Source organism: Mauremys mutica, chromosome 2, assembly GCF_020497125.1.
Source record: "Mauremys mutica isolate MM-2020 ecotype Southern chromosome 2, ASM2049712v1, whole genome shotgun sequence".
Lineage (NCBI taxonomy): Eukaryota > Metazoa > Chordata > Testudines > Geoemydidae > Mauremys > Mauremys mutica.
In genome coordinates this window covers 46,822,251-46,837,479 of record NC_059073.1, presented here as the reverse complement: position 1 = coordinate 46,837,479, position 15,229 = coordinate 46,822,251, and the positions used below count along the sequence as shown (strand labels likewise).

At 42.7% G+C, this 15,229-nt stretch overlaps 1 long non-coding RNA gene across 1 annotated transcript; it reads right to left on the bottom strand.

The window, feature by feature from the left end:
* Window positions 1-204: 204 nt before the first annotated feature.
* On the bottom strand, window positions 205-3,528 carry LOC123363879. Its single transcript, XR_006576927.1, has 3 exons — window positions 3,460-3,528; window positions 884-922; window positions 205-302 (listed from the first exon to the last, which is right to left on the bottom strand). It is a non-coding gene; the product is annotated as an uncharacterized LOC123363879 (long non-coding RNA).
* Window positions 3,529-15,229: the final 11,701 nt, after the last annotated feature.

Genomic DNA, 15,229 nt, shown 5'->3' with positions numbered 1-15,229 from the left:
CTGGTGCCCTATTCCTTCAGCAGCTCCAGGTGAAGAAATACAAAACATTGATGTATATTTTGGGGACATTTCATGGTCTATGGCCTGGTCTACACTGGGCAGGGGATCAATCTAAGTTACGCAACTTCAGCTACGTGAATAACGTAGCTAAAGTCGACGTACTTACATCTACTTACCATGGTGTCTTTGCTGCGGTAAGTCAATGGCTGATGCTCTCCCGTCGACTCCACCTGTGCCTCTCGCCCTGCTGCAGTACCGGAGTCGATAGGAGAATGCTCGACAGTTGATTTATTATATCTAAACTAGAAGCAATACATCGACCCCCGCTGGATCAATGGCTCTTCCCCAAAGCCCCCACCCCTGCTCCACCCCCACCCCACCTCTTCCCACCCCTGCTCTGCCACACCCCTTCCCACTCCTGCTCTGCCCTAGCCCCGCCCCCACTCCACCCGTTCCCCTGAACTATATCCCGGGGGACTGCAGCAGGGGTCGGGTGCGCCATGCACACACCAGGTGGCGGGAAGTGGGACAACCCAGCCCCAGCCCACTCCATGCTGCCAGTGAGTGCTGTGGAATGGTTCCCCTCTGCCCCCCAAGTCCCAAGGCTGGGAGCCAGGGGAGCAGAGTGGAGTGGGCTGGGGCCGGGTCACTCCACTTCCCGCCGCCCCGTGAGTACGGGGTCGGGCCTGCCCTGCAATAACTGGGTGGCAGGAAGTGGAGTGACTCGGCCCCAACCCGCTCCGCTGGCTCATGCTGGGGGGCAATTTCCACCCTGCCCCCCAAGCCTGCTTCTGCCCCCCACAGACCTTGGGAGCATTCCCCCCACCCCCGCCCGCAGAGGCCTGGGGCCAGCCCCCTTCCCCACCGTGGGGACAGTGATTACCGTGGTATTACTGGCCTTCCTTATACATAAAGGGAATACCTGTAATAAATAGGATGGTTTTCTGATTATTTCCTAGAGGCAAATGTGACATTTTTAAGAGTGATCACTAACTATCATCTATAACCAAATCAACAAAGCACAGGTTTGGACGTAAAATCTTGCTTTCCTTTGTCAGACCTGTTGTCCGATTTATTTTAATGAAACTAATTGCTTCAGTAAAGTGAGCAGGATTTGGTCCTAGCTATGCAAATCTAAACCCCTTAAGCCCAGGAATTCCCTTTCAGTCCTATGTCAGTCACCATTTACACCAGTGTAAGTAGATCTAATTCAATCCCCTAAGAGTCAGGGCCAGGCATATTGCTTTAGGGGGATGATCTTGTTCCCATTGAAATCAATAACAAAACTCCCACTGAGTTCAGTGTTGAGCAGGGTTGGGCCCTGGACTTCCTAGAACTTGGTATTACATCACAGTAGGTAATTTTTGCTTTTAATTATTTTAGGGTTTTGTATTGGTGCCCATCACTGGAGCATCTGAGCGCCTTTTATGTAAAATAGATGGCTAATGGGGAAGTCCCTAGTGGACTTCCTGGAGTCTCTCACTCTCTCTCTTTTTGTTTTAATTTAATCAAGGATTTTTTAAAAAAGGGGATAATTAGATTTTTACCACTTTATACAGAGGGAAATTTTTAAACCCATTTGTACATTGAAGAAATTTGGATGTTCCAAGATTTTCTTTCAAGTAACATAATCATAATAATATTCTCATATGTCTGAGATTTAACATTGCAGATTCTTTCCTCTGCACCTTTTATTGTTCCTATTTACAGTGCACCTGAAACACATTGTGTAATTGGCAGGCAGCCCAGATTTTCCATTTAGGAACAGTTTGATGATTTCACTTTTTCTTCTTCTTCTTCTTTTTTTTTTTTTAAACAGCAGGTGCTCTACATTGTAAACAATGCCAGTCACCATAATATTATTAGCTTTTGCATTTTTATTACATTTTTGCCTCCCTACATATTTTAAACTTCATTGCAAGGCATTTTTGGCACCGGCTCAGAAAGCTTCTTATTTCATAAGGAAGATGGATATCAGCGAACACAGTGCTTTGTTGTCATTTATAATTAGAAAGCGTAAGATTTACTTAATCATAAAACCACCCAATATTTGCAGGTTTGTTTCTCATTTTCTCTGCAATACATCCACATCTGTCCCATGCAGTATGTTAATTCCCTTTTCTGTTATATGGATTTTTCAAACATTTAACCCTTTTCTTTTCATGACATCAAAACCATCTTTTTAAACATTGTTCTTCCCGTCCCATAACCCTTCCCTAAAATCTTACAGATTAAATTTCAAATGCTTCACAGTTTGATAGATAAATAGCCAGGACAAACATAGCCTAGTGGTTCTGCAAGCTCTCTTATTGTTTAGTAGGGTATATATTTCATTAGTTATTATAAATTTATGCAAACAAATGGAGTTCAGAAACTCTGAATCAGAAATTAATTTAAGAAGAAATCTTGAAGGAAATTAACAGAAGCAGCAGCAGATGAAATCTACAGCAATCCAGATAACACAAGGCAATAAGTGTCTTATATGCAGATTTAAAAAAATGTATCTAGATTTAAATTATTTTGAAATAAAGATACTATTTGGAAAAAATAATTCAGACAAATGTGGAATAAATAATATTTATTGTTAGAATTATTTGCAGGTTTCAATTAAATCTTCAATAGCAATCAAAGACAAAAATCAAGCTATTTTCATGTTTATATAGCTAGGATCTCTTTTGCTAAACTGCATTTTGAGCTACATTTTTTTTCCAGATCAGCTCAATAAGTGAAAGCCCAGCAGAGAACAGATGCAATATAAGAGCAATAAAGGGAAGTAAAAAAAATTAAAAATCCTTTGTTCTCCCTGCAGTACATCCGTAAATCTATTAGCGTTATTTTCCTTTCTTCTCTTTTTTGCATCCCAAGCCAGATCTCAAGTTCTCTGAAGCAATCCTTAATCAAGCTCCCCAAAGGCCTAGGACTGCATGCAGCAATTTCTCCCCTGCTCTCAGCACAGATGTTTCGAGCACATTCCATTACACCTACATGCCATTACAGCTAATGGCTTATTCTGATGAAGAAAGCTGCTTTCTGCTCAGTGCAGCAAAGGGGAAAATAGCCTCCTGTACAGTTCGTACACTGCAACAATGAAATGTGGGGGCAGGTGGTACAACAGAACTCTCTAATGTTAATTACATACTGTATTACCCCCAAATTTGGCTGGTCATTAATTATGCTAATTTACCTTCCTGAAAATTAGCACCATCCATGTGAACATTTGAGCAGCTTATAACAAAATGAACTATGTCACAATGGTTTGTAAACCTAAACCTTTTGACCCATCCAGATATAAGATTGCAACGGTTATACCTTTTCGCCTGGGACAAAGGATAGTTATAGGGCATATGACTGGGAATGCTGAGATCAGAGATCTATTTCCGGTTCTATAGCTCACATTCTTAGACAAGCCACTTAACCACCTCGTGCCTCAGTTTCCCATCTGTGAAAAGTTCTACTTACCTCACTGGTGCATTCTGAGTCCTCATTTACAAATGTGTGAAAATTGCTTTTTGATGCTTAGGAGAAAGGTACTATATATACCTTTAAATATATATATGGCATAACTCCCAAAGTGATGGACTTCTTGGGAAATCTATAATCTGGAGGAAGATACATTCACATTACTGGAAGGTATTAGAAAAATAAATCAAAATGTTTTGGTCATGACAAATAAATACTGTATTTTGTAAAGAACAAAAACTATACCCTATGCATTGCTAGAAAGAATTATACTAAAGATTCAAAGTTGGACAGCAAACATATGATCATGTAAATGTGTCCAGCCAGGGAATATAGTGATTTTTCTGTATGTATTTAGTTTATATTAAGTCTCAATAAAGACTGAGTCAGTAACTTTAAGTGTGCCTATATTTATATATGGATTTATTTATTTCTTCATTAAAACAGTATCTTTCTTCTTCCAACAAAACCTAAGGTTTTACCATATTGAGAACAGGCCTAAGAAATAGGGTGTCAGATTCAGATTCAATTTGTTTTCCTATGAATTAAATACATTAAATCTCATTTTACTTATGTTGAAATTGATCGAGTTTCAGAGTTAAACAAAATATCTTCCCTCAGTCTCCATTTCTTCCTCAAGGCTGCTGTTTCCTTCTATCCATCTCCAAGAAGCCATCATCATATTAACATAGATGACAATCTGGCAAGGAGGTGCTGATCAAAGATAAATTTCACACTCGCACTTCGCATTTTCTAATTACACCATCTGTGTCAGACTCTTTCGTGGCAGTTCTGCCCAATCTGTCAAATGCTGCATGCCTATGGGAATGCAGAGGAGCTGAGAAAATCGCCTCCATTTCCCCCACCAGCCGATCCATCACCCCAATAGGAGCTGGGTGGATATATTAGTCTAATTGGTACTGGTATGAAGGTTCCAGACTGCATATAAGATGAGGTGCTTGGGGGATGCAAGACATGAGATTTACAATTTGAATCATATTACAAGGCTTGCCCCAGCTTGCTTCATAGCAAGCTGAGAACAAGCCATGCATGCAATATCAGTATGTGGTGGGGGGATAGGGGGAAATGAGGAACATTTTAAAAAAGAATCATGAATGAAAAAGTGTCTCCTTTCATTTCTCTCTGTTTCCTTCAGACACATTAAGTATAAATGATTATGAATAGGCACTGATTAAAAGAGCTCATCCTTTTATTAAAATGTTATAAAAAGTAAGTATAAGGAGTTAAATACCCTGACCCAGCAGAGATGGCCAAATCTAGTCTAATCAAGTCCTGATCAGCTAAATCCAGCAGCTGTACAGAAACAACACAAATTAGTCCTTTCACACTAAAAGTACATCACCTCATATACAGGATATATCAGATTAAAACCCTGATGGTGAAAGGCTGCAGATTTTTAGTTTCTCTAATAAGAGTGACATTTAATATTGTTATTCAACTTTAAGGATCAAATTTTTAAAGAGGCTTCATCTTGGCCTTGTATTTCTGCATGAACAATTTTGCACCTCCATTATGTTTATATATAAACTTTCTGCACCCAAATGGTAACATTTACAAGCACAAAGTACTTTACACTTGCTTTGTATGTACAAATAGGTGTGTGTGTCTATCCTATTATCTGCATGCCCAAGTGTTAGTTTGCAAAAACTGTGTAGGTAAGGGACTGCATGAGCAAAACTGGATGTGCACAAATGGAGGCCACATTCAGAAAATGTCACCCCTGTCCATATAGATTCTTTTATGACCTTATTCATTTTAATACCTTACAAACATTAATGAATTTTTTTCTCCCAAGCCCCTTCTGTTACTATCCCCATTTTTACAGATGGAGAACAGAGAGATTGAGTGATTTGCCCAAGTTCATACAGGAAGTCTGTGATAAAGCCAGAGGTTTACCCCAGATCTGAGTTCCCATCCAATGCCTTAACCACAAAACCATCCGACCTCAAGGATCTCTTATCTTAGTTATATTTTAGTGGAACAGAAAACAATTATTGATGGATTAAAATATTTTTGTCCTCAGATGTAAATTTGGACTCTTATAAATTCTGCAAAGGCGGTACAATTTATGTTGAGTATTGACTTGCAATTAATACAAGATTAAAGCAAATGCCGCATACTGTGTTCCAAACTTTGGTCATTTTCAATTCTTGCTCCAAATTCATCCCTGATGCAATGCCAATGCTGTTGGTCTACAGTGTCCACCAAGTAATACTGCGTGAGTTTTGTGCTTCTAATACTCTGCTCTGCTTCCAGAATGATTGGGGAAAGAGCTATTCAAATATTCATAAGGGACTGAAGACAAATATTTGGCTACTTCCAACATTTCAATGTTAAATCATTTAGTAAACACAGGGTAACAGCATTAAGACAAGATCAGACAAAATTGCCAAGCATCACTCAGGGCTAGGTCAGCTAAGAGTAACCTTAAAGCTGTAAATCAAGCTTTTACTGCCACATATTTGATTGAACTTGTGTCTTTACTTGAACTTTTGAATTTTCCCTTTCAAAGACACATACAAGACAGCCTCAAGGTGGAATATGCCAGAACGACTCCATTTCAGAGGCACAATCAATGAGCAGCAATTATCTCAGATATATTTTAGCCTTTTATAGACAAAGACCTTTGTCTGGGTGGGTGCTGCATAACAGAATGCAGCTGACATGCCTCTATATGCTGCTTCTCCTCCCTGTAAGTTTTAATTCTACTGGAAAATTTTCTCCAAAGAGCTACAAATAGAATTTTAAATAGATTTATTTGTGATTGTTGAAATTTGAATCCCAACTACATGAACCCTAGTTAGATGAGCTTTGTGCCAGGAACTACACAAGGGTTTCCGGGGAGGAAGGAAGCAGAATCTACATCTTGCCACACAGACAGGCTTTGAAAACCCCTATGCTTGCCCCCCAAAATCTCCCTCCACTTCAGTCTCTCTGGGACTGGAGCAGAACTTCTATCCACCATGCAGAAGTACAGAGTTCCCCCTTGTACTCATCCCAGAGCTCTGCACTCCCTCTGCAGTGACATGGAGAAGTAAGGATACTGAAAGACAGATCAATAAAGGATTCACAGTGGTCTCAAAAGAAACTCTGGGTCCATTATTATGTTAGAATATAATATCATCAATATCATCAAAAGCTGGGACAGATTCCTCCAAAAAGTTTCTAATTCTTTTGCTTTCTTTGACAGAACAACAAATTGTTTTTAATAGCAGAAGCTAAGTGGATACTCCAAAGGGAAGCGGTTGAATTTGCCAATGGGAGAGGCACTCACGTAGATACCAGTACTGAGGTGAGCTCTGTTAAAAAAGAAGAAATAGGTATATGATCTAGACTTTTTTTCATACAGCTACAGGAGAATATTGGCAGTGGGAGGATATATATGGGATAGCTCTATATTGCAATGTGGGAAAAAGAAGTGAACCAACCAATATATCCAAAGAATTGGAAGAACATAGTCATTATGGATAGGACAAGTTACATGTCAAGGGTCTAAGTTGTGCCTATATGCACAAACTATGCAGAGGAGAGGGTAAAACTGCTCCTCTCCTCCCCAAACTTCTTCCACAACCGTGTGCCAGGAGGAGTGAGGTCCCTGATGAATATGTAAATCTTGGGCATATGGACAGAGCAATTGTCAATGATGCTCATACAGGGTGTGAAAAGGTGATAAAGTTCCCTGATCCTCCCCTTTTTCCCTGCAAGGAGGCCAGTCATAATCAGTTTGCAGGGAGAATGTCAACATGAGCAGAAAACTGTAACTAGTAGATTTGCATGCCAGTCTTACAGAACAAAACAGACACAAAGGTAGACATTTGCCTAATTGCTATTTGGTCCCTTGCAAAACTCAACCCAGAATTCATTTTTTTAAAATGTGGAGATCTCATGGTTAAGGAAGCCATTTTCATAGCTTGTGAGGATGTTCCAAAGTGAGAGGGTATAGCCCTGAGGTCTAAAGATTGGCACAAGAGATATTTCATAGGTATAATTACCCAAATCTCATTAATATTGCATTTAGGAAATATCCCGATTTATAATCCAAACCACATTTCAATACCTCTTTCTTTAAACCACCCTTCCATTAAATAGGAGACAATGCAGGCAGAAGCCCAGCAGCAGACTGGGGGCTATCCAGTTTATTGCACTGAGTGTAGCATGCATGATTACCTGCCCTGTGAGCGGGTGGCGTATGTGTGCAGTCGGTGCAAGGAGCTCCTGGCCCTCAGAGACCATGTACGGACTTTGGAGGCCAGGGTGGCGGAACTGGAGGAGCTGAGAGAGGCAGAGAGGTATGTTGATGAGGCTTTCCGGGACACTGTAGAATTGTCCCACCTCCGCTCAGACAGCTCCTGTGCTGTTGAGGAGGAAGAAAGGCCAAGGGAAGCAGAGCAGTCAATGGGAACAGAGGGAAACCTTCCCATAGTTGGGACCCTCCTTCCAGATGGTGCTGGGGTTGCCTCTCGCACTGAGGTTGCCTCTCCGGGGGAGGGAACTCCAGTTTCTAGGAAAAGGCAGGTGTTAGTAATGGGAGATTCGATCATTAGAAACGTAGATAGCTGGGTTTGTGATGACCAGGAGAACCGTATGGTGACTTGCCTGCCTGGTGCGAAGGTTGCGGATCTCTCGAGGCATCTAGACAGACATATGTGTACTGCTGGGGAGGAGCTGGTGGTCGTGGTACATGTAGGTACCAATGACATAGGGAAGGGTAGGAGAGATGTCCTGGAAGCCAAATTTAGGCTGCTAGGGAAGAGACTGAAATCCAGGACCTCTATGGTGGCATTCTCAGAAATGCTCCCAGTTCCACGCGCAGGGCCGGGTTGGCAGGCAGAGCTTCAGAGTCTCAGTGCGTCGATGAGACGATGGTGTAGAGAGGAGGGGTTTACGTTCATTAGGAACTGGGGAAACTTTTGGGATGGGGGGAGCCTATACAGGAGAGATGGGCTCCACCTAAACCAAAGTGGAATCAGACTGCTGGCACTAAACATTAAAAAGGTTGTAGAGCAGTTTTTAAACTAGGAGATGGGGGAAAGCCGACTGCTGCAGAGGAGCATGTGGATCGGACACAGACATCTCTTAGGGGAGAGTCTGATGATAGAGAATCTCCAGGTTATATTCAGGAGCAGAGGACGGAAGAGGATAATGTAAGGGCCAGATCAGATGATAAACAGTCACATCAAAAAGAATCTCGCACATCAGAAAAGGGCAGACAAATAAACAGGGACAAGTTTTTAAAGTGCTTGTACACAAATGCTAGAAGTCTAAATAATAAGATGGGTGAACTAGAGTGCCTTGTGATAAAGGAGGATATTGATATAATAGGCATCACAGAAACCTGGTGGACTGAGAGCAATCAATGGGACACAATCATTCCGGGGTACAAAATATATCGGAAGGACAGAACAGGTCGGGCAGGGGGAGGAGTAGCACTATATGTGAAAGAAAATGTAGATTCAAATGAGGTAAAAATCTTAAGCGAATCCACATGTTCCATAGAATCTCTATGGATAGAAATATCATGCTCTAGTAAAAATATAACATTAGGGATCTATTATCGACCACCTGACCAGGACAGTAATAGTGATGATGAAATGCTAAGGGAAATTAGAGAAGCTATCAAAATTAAGAACCCAATAATAGTGGGGGATTTCAATTATCCCCATATTGACTGGGAACATTTCACTTCAGGACGAAATGCAGAGATAAAATTTCTCGATACTTTATATGACTGCTTCATGGAGCAGCTGGTACGGGAACCCACAAGGGGAGAGGCAACTCTAGATTTAATCCTGAGTGGAGCACAGGAGCTGGTCCAAGAGGTAACTATAGCAGGACCGCTTGCAAATAGTGACCATAATACAATAGCATTCAACATCCCTGTGGTGGAAAAAACACCTCAACAGCCCAACACTGTGGCATTTAATTTCAAAAGGGGAAACTATACAAAAATGAGGGGGTTAGTTAAACAAAAGTTAAAAGGTACAGTGACTAAATTGAAATCCCTGCAAGCTGCATGGGCGCTTTTTAAAGACACCATAATAGAGGCCCAACTTCAATGTATGCCCCAAATTAAGAGACACAGTAAAAGAACTAAATAAGAGCCACCGTGGCTTAACAACTATGTAAAAGAAGCAGTGAGAGATAAAAAGACTTCCTTTAAAAAGTGGAAGTCAAATCCTAGTGAGGCAGATAGAAAGGAACATAAACACTGCCAAATTAAGTGCAAGAGTGTAATAAGAAAAGTCAAAGAGGAGTTTGAAGAACGGCTAGCCAAAAACTCCAAGGGTAATAACAAAATGTTTTTTAAGTACATCAGAAGCAGGAAGCCTGCTAAACAACCAGTGGGGCCCCTTGATGATCGAAATACAAAAGGAGCGCTTAAAGACGATAAAGTAATTGCGGAGAAACTAAATGGATTCTTTGCTTCAGTCTTCACGGCTGAGGATGTTAGGGAGATTCCCAAACCTGAGCCGGCTTTTGTAGGTGACAAATCTGAGGAACTGTCACAGATTGAAGTGTCACTAGAGGTGGTTTTGGAATTAATTGATAAACTCAACATTAACAAGTCACAGGGACCAGATGGCATTCACCCAAGAGTTCTGAAAGAACTCAAATGTGAAGTTGCGGAACTATTAACTAAGGTTTGTAACCTGTCCTTTAAATCGGCTTCGGTACCCAATGACTGGAAGTTAGCTAATGTAACCCCAATATTTAAAAAGGGCTCTAGAGGTGATCCCGGCAATTACAGACCGGTAAGTCTAACGTCGGTACCGTGCAAATTAGTCGAAACAATAGTTAAAAATAAAATTGTCAGACACATAGAAAAACACAAACTGTTGAGCAATAGTCAACATGGTTTCTGTAAAGGGAAATCGTGTCTTACTAATCTATTAGAGTTCTTTGAAGGGGTCAACAAACATGTGGACAAGGGGGATCCGGTGGACATAGTGTATTTAGATTTCCAGAAAGCCTTTGACAAGGTCCCTCACCAAAGGCTCTTACGTAAATTAAGCTGTCATGGGATAAGAGGGAAGGTCCTTTCATGGACTGAGAACTGGTTAAAAGACAGGGGAAAAAGGGTAGGAATAAATGGTAAATTCTCAGAATGAAGAGGGGTAACTAGTGGTGTTCCCCAAGCGTCAGTCCTAAGACCAATCCTATTCAATTTATTCATAAATGATCTGGAGAAAGGGGTAAACGGTGAGGTGGCAAAGTTTGCAGATGATACTAAACTGCTCAAGATAGTTAAGACCAAAGCAGATTGTGAAGAACTTCAAAAAGATCTCACAAAACTAAGTGATTGGGCAACAAAATGGCAAATGAAATTAAATGTAGATAAATGTAAAGTAATGCACATTGGAAAAAATAACCCCAACTATACATACAATATGATGGGGGCTAATTTAGCTACAACGAGTAAGGAAAAAGATCTTAGAGTCATCGTGGATAGTTCTCTGAAGATATGATATTGTATATAAAATCTTGAGTGATGTGGAGAAAGTGGATAAGGAAAAGTTATTTACTTATTCCCATAATACAAGAACTAGGGGTCACCAAATGAAATTAATAGGCAGCAGGTTTAAAACAAATAAAAGGAAGTTCTTCTTCACGCAACGCACAGTCAACTTGTGGAACTCCTTACCTGAGGAGGTTGTGAAGGCTAGGGCTATAACAATGTTTAAAAGGGAACTGGATAAATTCATGGTGGCTAAGTCCATAAATGGCTATTAGCCAGGATGGGTAAAGAATGGTGTCCCTAGCCTCTGTTCGTCAGAGGATGGAGATGGATGGCAGGAGAGAGATCACTTGATCATTGCCTGTTAGGTTCACTCTCTCTGGGGCACCTGGCATTGGCCACTGTCGGTAGACAGATACTGGGCTAGATGGACCTTTGGTCTGACCCAGTACGGCCATTCTTATGTTATGTTCTTATTGAAATTAAAATGATATTCCATTCTGACAACTAAAAAGTAGATCTGTGAATTCAGAACAGATTCTGATGACTGTAGAGATAAAATACAGTGTTACTGTTTTCTACTCCTATTGGCCCTGCAGAACTAGGGGCTCTGGATTCTATTCCACTGTTTCCATTATCTACCATATTATTTACTAAATTCCAGTCACACCTGGGGAAGCCTGATGAAGTCAATGGGCCCGCACAGGTGCCAATGAGGAAATTATGGTGACACTGTGATTGCACAGGTGTAAATGCAGAGTAATTTGTTAGATGGATTCACCTTTATGCCATGTAAGAAGGAACATTGGCTCGCAGTTAGAAAAATCTCTCTACATTTGTAAACTGAGCATATCTGATATGGAAATCATTGAGACACAAACATGGATCCATACTATGTGATTCTTACAGAATCACTTTTCAGAGTAGCACTTCACTTTAAACAAAGATAGATGCTTGTTTAGTGTACACATGGCCACAACCAATAAGTGTATTTCATCACTATGACTACATAAACAAATACCTCCTATAGGAATGAGGCTCAAAAGAGTAACGCCTGTATTAAATTAACAACTGAATTATTAATGGAAAGATGGAGGTGGTTGGAATCATTTGATGAAAATCAATGGCTTATGCAACTTGCAGAATAATGACGTATATATATTATAACCCCCATAAGAGTGTGTATACTCAGGGTTTGTCTACCCTGCAATCAAAGAGCCACAGCACAGCTGTGGCTGTTCAGGGTCAATTGACTTGGGCTTCCAGGACTTTGGCTCCGGAGCTAAAAATTGGAATGTAGATGTTCAGGCTTGGGCTGGAGCCCAGGTTCTGAGACGCTGAGTGTGGGGAGGGTCTCAGAGCCTGGGCTCCAGCCCGAGCCCAAACATCTACACTGCTATTTTTATCCCCACAGGCTGAGCCCTGTGAGCCTGAGTCAATTGGCCCAGGCTCTGAGACTCAGCGCCATGTTTCTTTATTGCAGTGTACACATAACCTTAGGGCCATTCAGGCCCTGACCTGTGTTGATGGAAATGTAGAGCCATGTTACCCGAGAGGGGAGGCTGGGAAGGAACAGGACCCAGTTGGGCTAGTCAGGCATTAACCTGTGATGGTGACTCTCCAGAGCCATAGCCCACACCTCCTCAGAAGAAACAACCCTTCCCCCATCTCCTTGGCATTTCTGTCCGACTGTGTCTTTCCTTAGGACACCGTCAGGGCTGGCTCCAGGCACCAGCATTCCAAGCTGGTGCTTGGGGCGGCAATCTTCAAGGGGCGGCAGTCTCTGTTGTTTTGCCCCCAAGCAGTGCACCGAATTGCCGCCACGGATGCCGGGGGCAGTCCCTGCGCCCTTAGGGCGGAAGGTGCGTTTCCGCAGCGGCGGCAATTCGGCAGCAGCTTCTATATTTAGCTGTCCGCAGCGGCTTCAGCTAAACATAGAAGCTGCCGCCGAATTGCCGCCGCCGCGGAAACGAGCCTGCCGCCCTAAGGGCACACGGACTGCCCCCGCCGTCCGCGGTGGCAATTCGGTGCACTGCTTGGGGCGGCGAAAACTGTAGAGCTACTCCTGGACACCGTACACTGTTTGAGCAATGTGATTCTTTTGTCCCATGCTACATGCTGGTTTTGTACATCTGAAAGACCTTTAGATTACATCAGAATTCAGTTAAAAGAGATTTCTTGATTCTTTGATTCAGTTCAAGAGAAGCTTCATACACTCTCTCTGTTTAGTCTCACTCAACACAAACTGCTCCAATACAATCAGTAAATTAAAAATTCAGCTGAGATTTAAAAAACAACAACAAAAGAACCCCTCTCAAGGGTGGCGGGTATGGCAGGCCATGGGAGGCTGAGCCTCCTCAAATAGCCACGCATGGCCCTGCCCACGCTGCCCCCCAAACCCCCTCCTGCTTCCCGCCACTTCCCCCTGACCCCAGCCCAGGTAGGCTGCTCCTCTTCCCCAAGGAGGCTGGGGCAGGGGCTAGCGTGGCAGCGCAGGCCAACCTGCAGCTCGGGAGCTGGGACTGCCCAGCACCATAGGCACAGGAAGTAGGTTTGCGGGGGGTGCTGCAGCACCCCCAGGTTTTACATGGGTCTCTGCTCCCGGCCCCATATGCAGGGTCCTTGCTGCTGGCCCTGCATCTGAGCTCTGCTCCCGGGCCACACACCTGCTCCCGGCCCCGCGTCCGGGGTCCTGGCTGCCAGCCCCACACTCACCTCCAGCTGTGGCCCCATTACCTCTGTCCAGGTCCGCCCCTCCCGGAGACATGGCCCTGCTCCTGGCCCCAGCTCCGGTGCGGGGCACAGACAGAGGTAAGGGGGCTGGCTTTCAGCACCCTCACTATTAAAAGTGTTCCAGCGCCACTGCCCAGCCCCCTAGCACTCTGGGGCAGGGGGCGCTGGGGCCACGGTGTCCAGCACTCTGGGTCTGGGGACATTCAGGCCAGCTGGCCAGGGTGGCCCGGGGCTGTAGTGTGGGGCTTGGGGCATAGTCAGGGGAGGGGGGGCGGAAGGAATGGAGAAGGGGCAGGGGTTTGGGCCAGGGGCTGGTATCTCCAAACAGGCAGCTCATGCGGCACCCATGATTCTGCTCTACACAAACACACCCTAGCTGCTTAACAGTTAACATTCTATCTTCCTTGATTTTTTAAAAAAAGTCTGTCTTGTTACTATTCGGCACTAAAATCTAAAAATAAAGTCATTATGTCATAAGCATGGAACCAAATCCAAATAATCATGTGTTCTTATTTCAGTAATGCTTCTTAGGTATAAATATTTCAAGAGTAAAGCTGATTTTTGAACTCTGTGATGTCCTGATACTCTAAGTATAATATTTACAGTTACAAAAGTAACCTTTTGGACAAGAATGCAGTGAGTCACCCCTCTTTAGATAAAGAGTTCTCAACAAAAGAATATTGTAGCTTCATCTCCATCTTTCTGGGAGCTAAATGGATGGAAGCTTTTCTGACAGTTCTTTCTTGTCCTGTTCACACTCCAATCCAAGACACCTAAACTAAACTTCACACCCCATTTAGAGCAGTAATGGGCAAACGTGAAGCAGTTAAGAGTTTCAGTTTGGTTTGGATAAGCATCAAAAAGTATGGATGGATCCAAACTCTCTGAGCCTCAAGATTTGATTTTTAACTCACATTACTTTCACATGGTGTAAGTCTATTACTTCAGCAGAGTAATTCCTGAATCTACAACATTGGATGAGAGTAGGCTCTACGGAGACTTCCATACTTCATGATTCTGCCTGAGCCAGAGAAAACAAAAGGAGCTACAAGCCTTACTGTATTTTGGAAGTTCTGCTTCTGGTCTCAACCAGAAACTGTGCCAAAATTTGGTATAAATTAGGTTGAAGTTTAAGGAAAAAAGATGGGTCTGTTCTTACTATAGGTCTCATCTTACAGTCACTAAGTAGACAAACATCAAGCAGCAGTCAAATACCATGACCTTTTTCTGAACCAGTTTACCCATTTGGAATTCTTCAAGTCCATCCAAATGCTGTGCTTTAATTTAAGTAAATGACAAAATTCCTTTGTGTTTTGAAATCCAGACTGTACCTGAATTTCATGATTAAGATACAACTGTATCTTATAACAGAATCCTTGAAATGTAGCGCTCGAAGGGCCCTCAAGAAGTCATGAAGTCCAGCCCCCTGTGTTGAATCAGGACCAAGTATATCTAGGCTATCCCTGACAGGTGTTTGTCCAACATGTTCTTAAAAACCTCCAGTGATGGGGATTACACAACCTCCCTTGGAAGCATATTCCAGAGTTTAACTACCCCTAC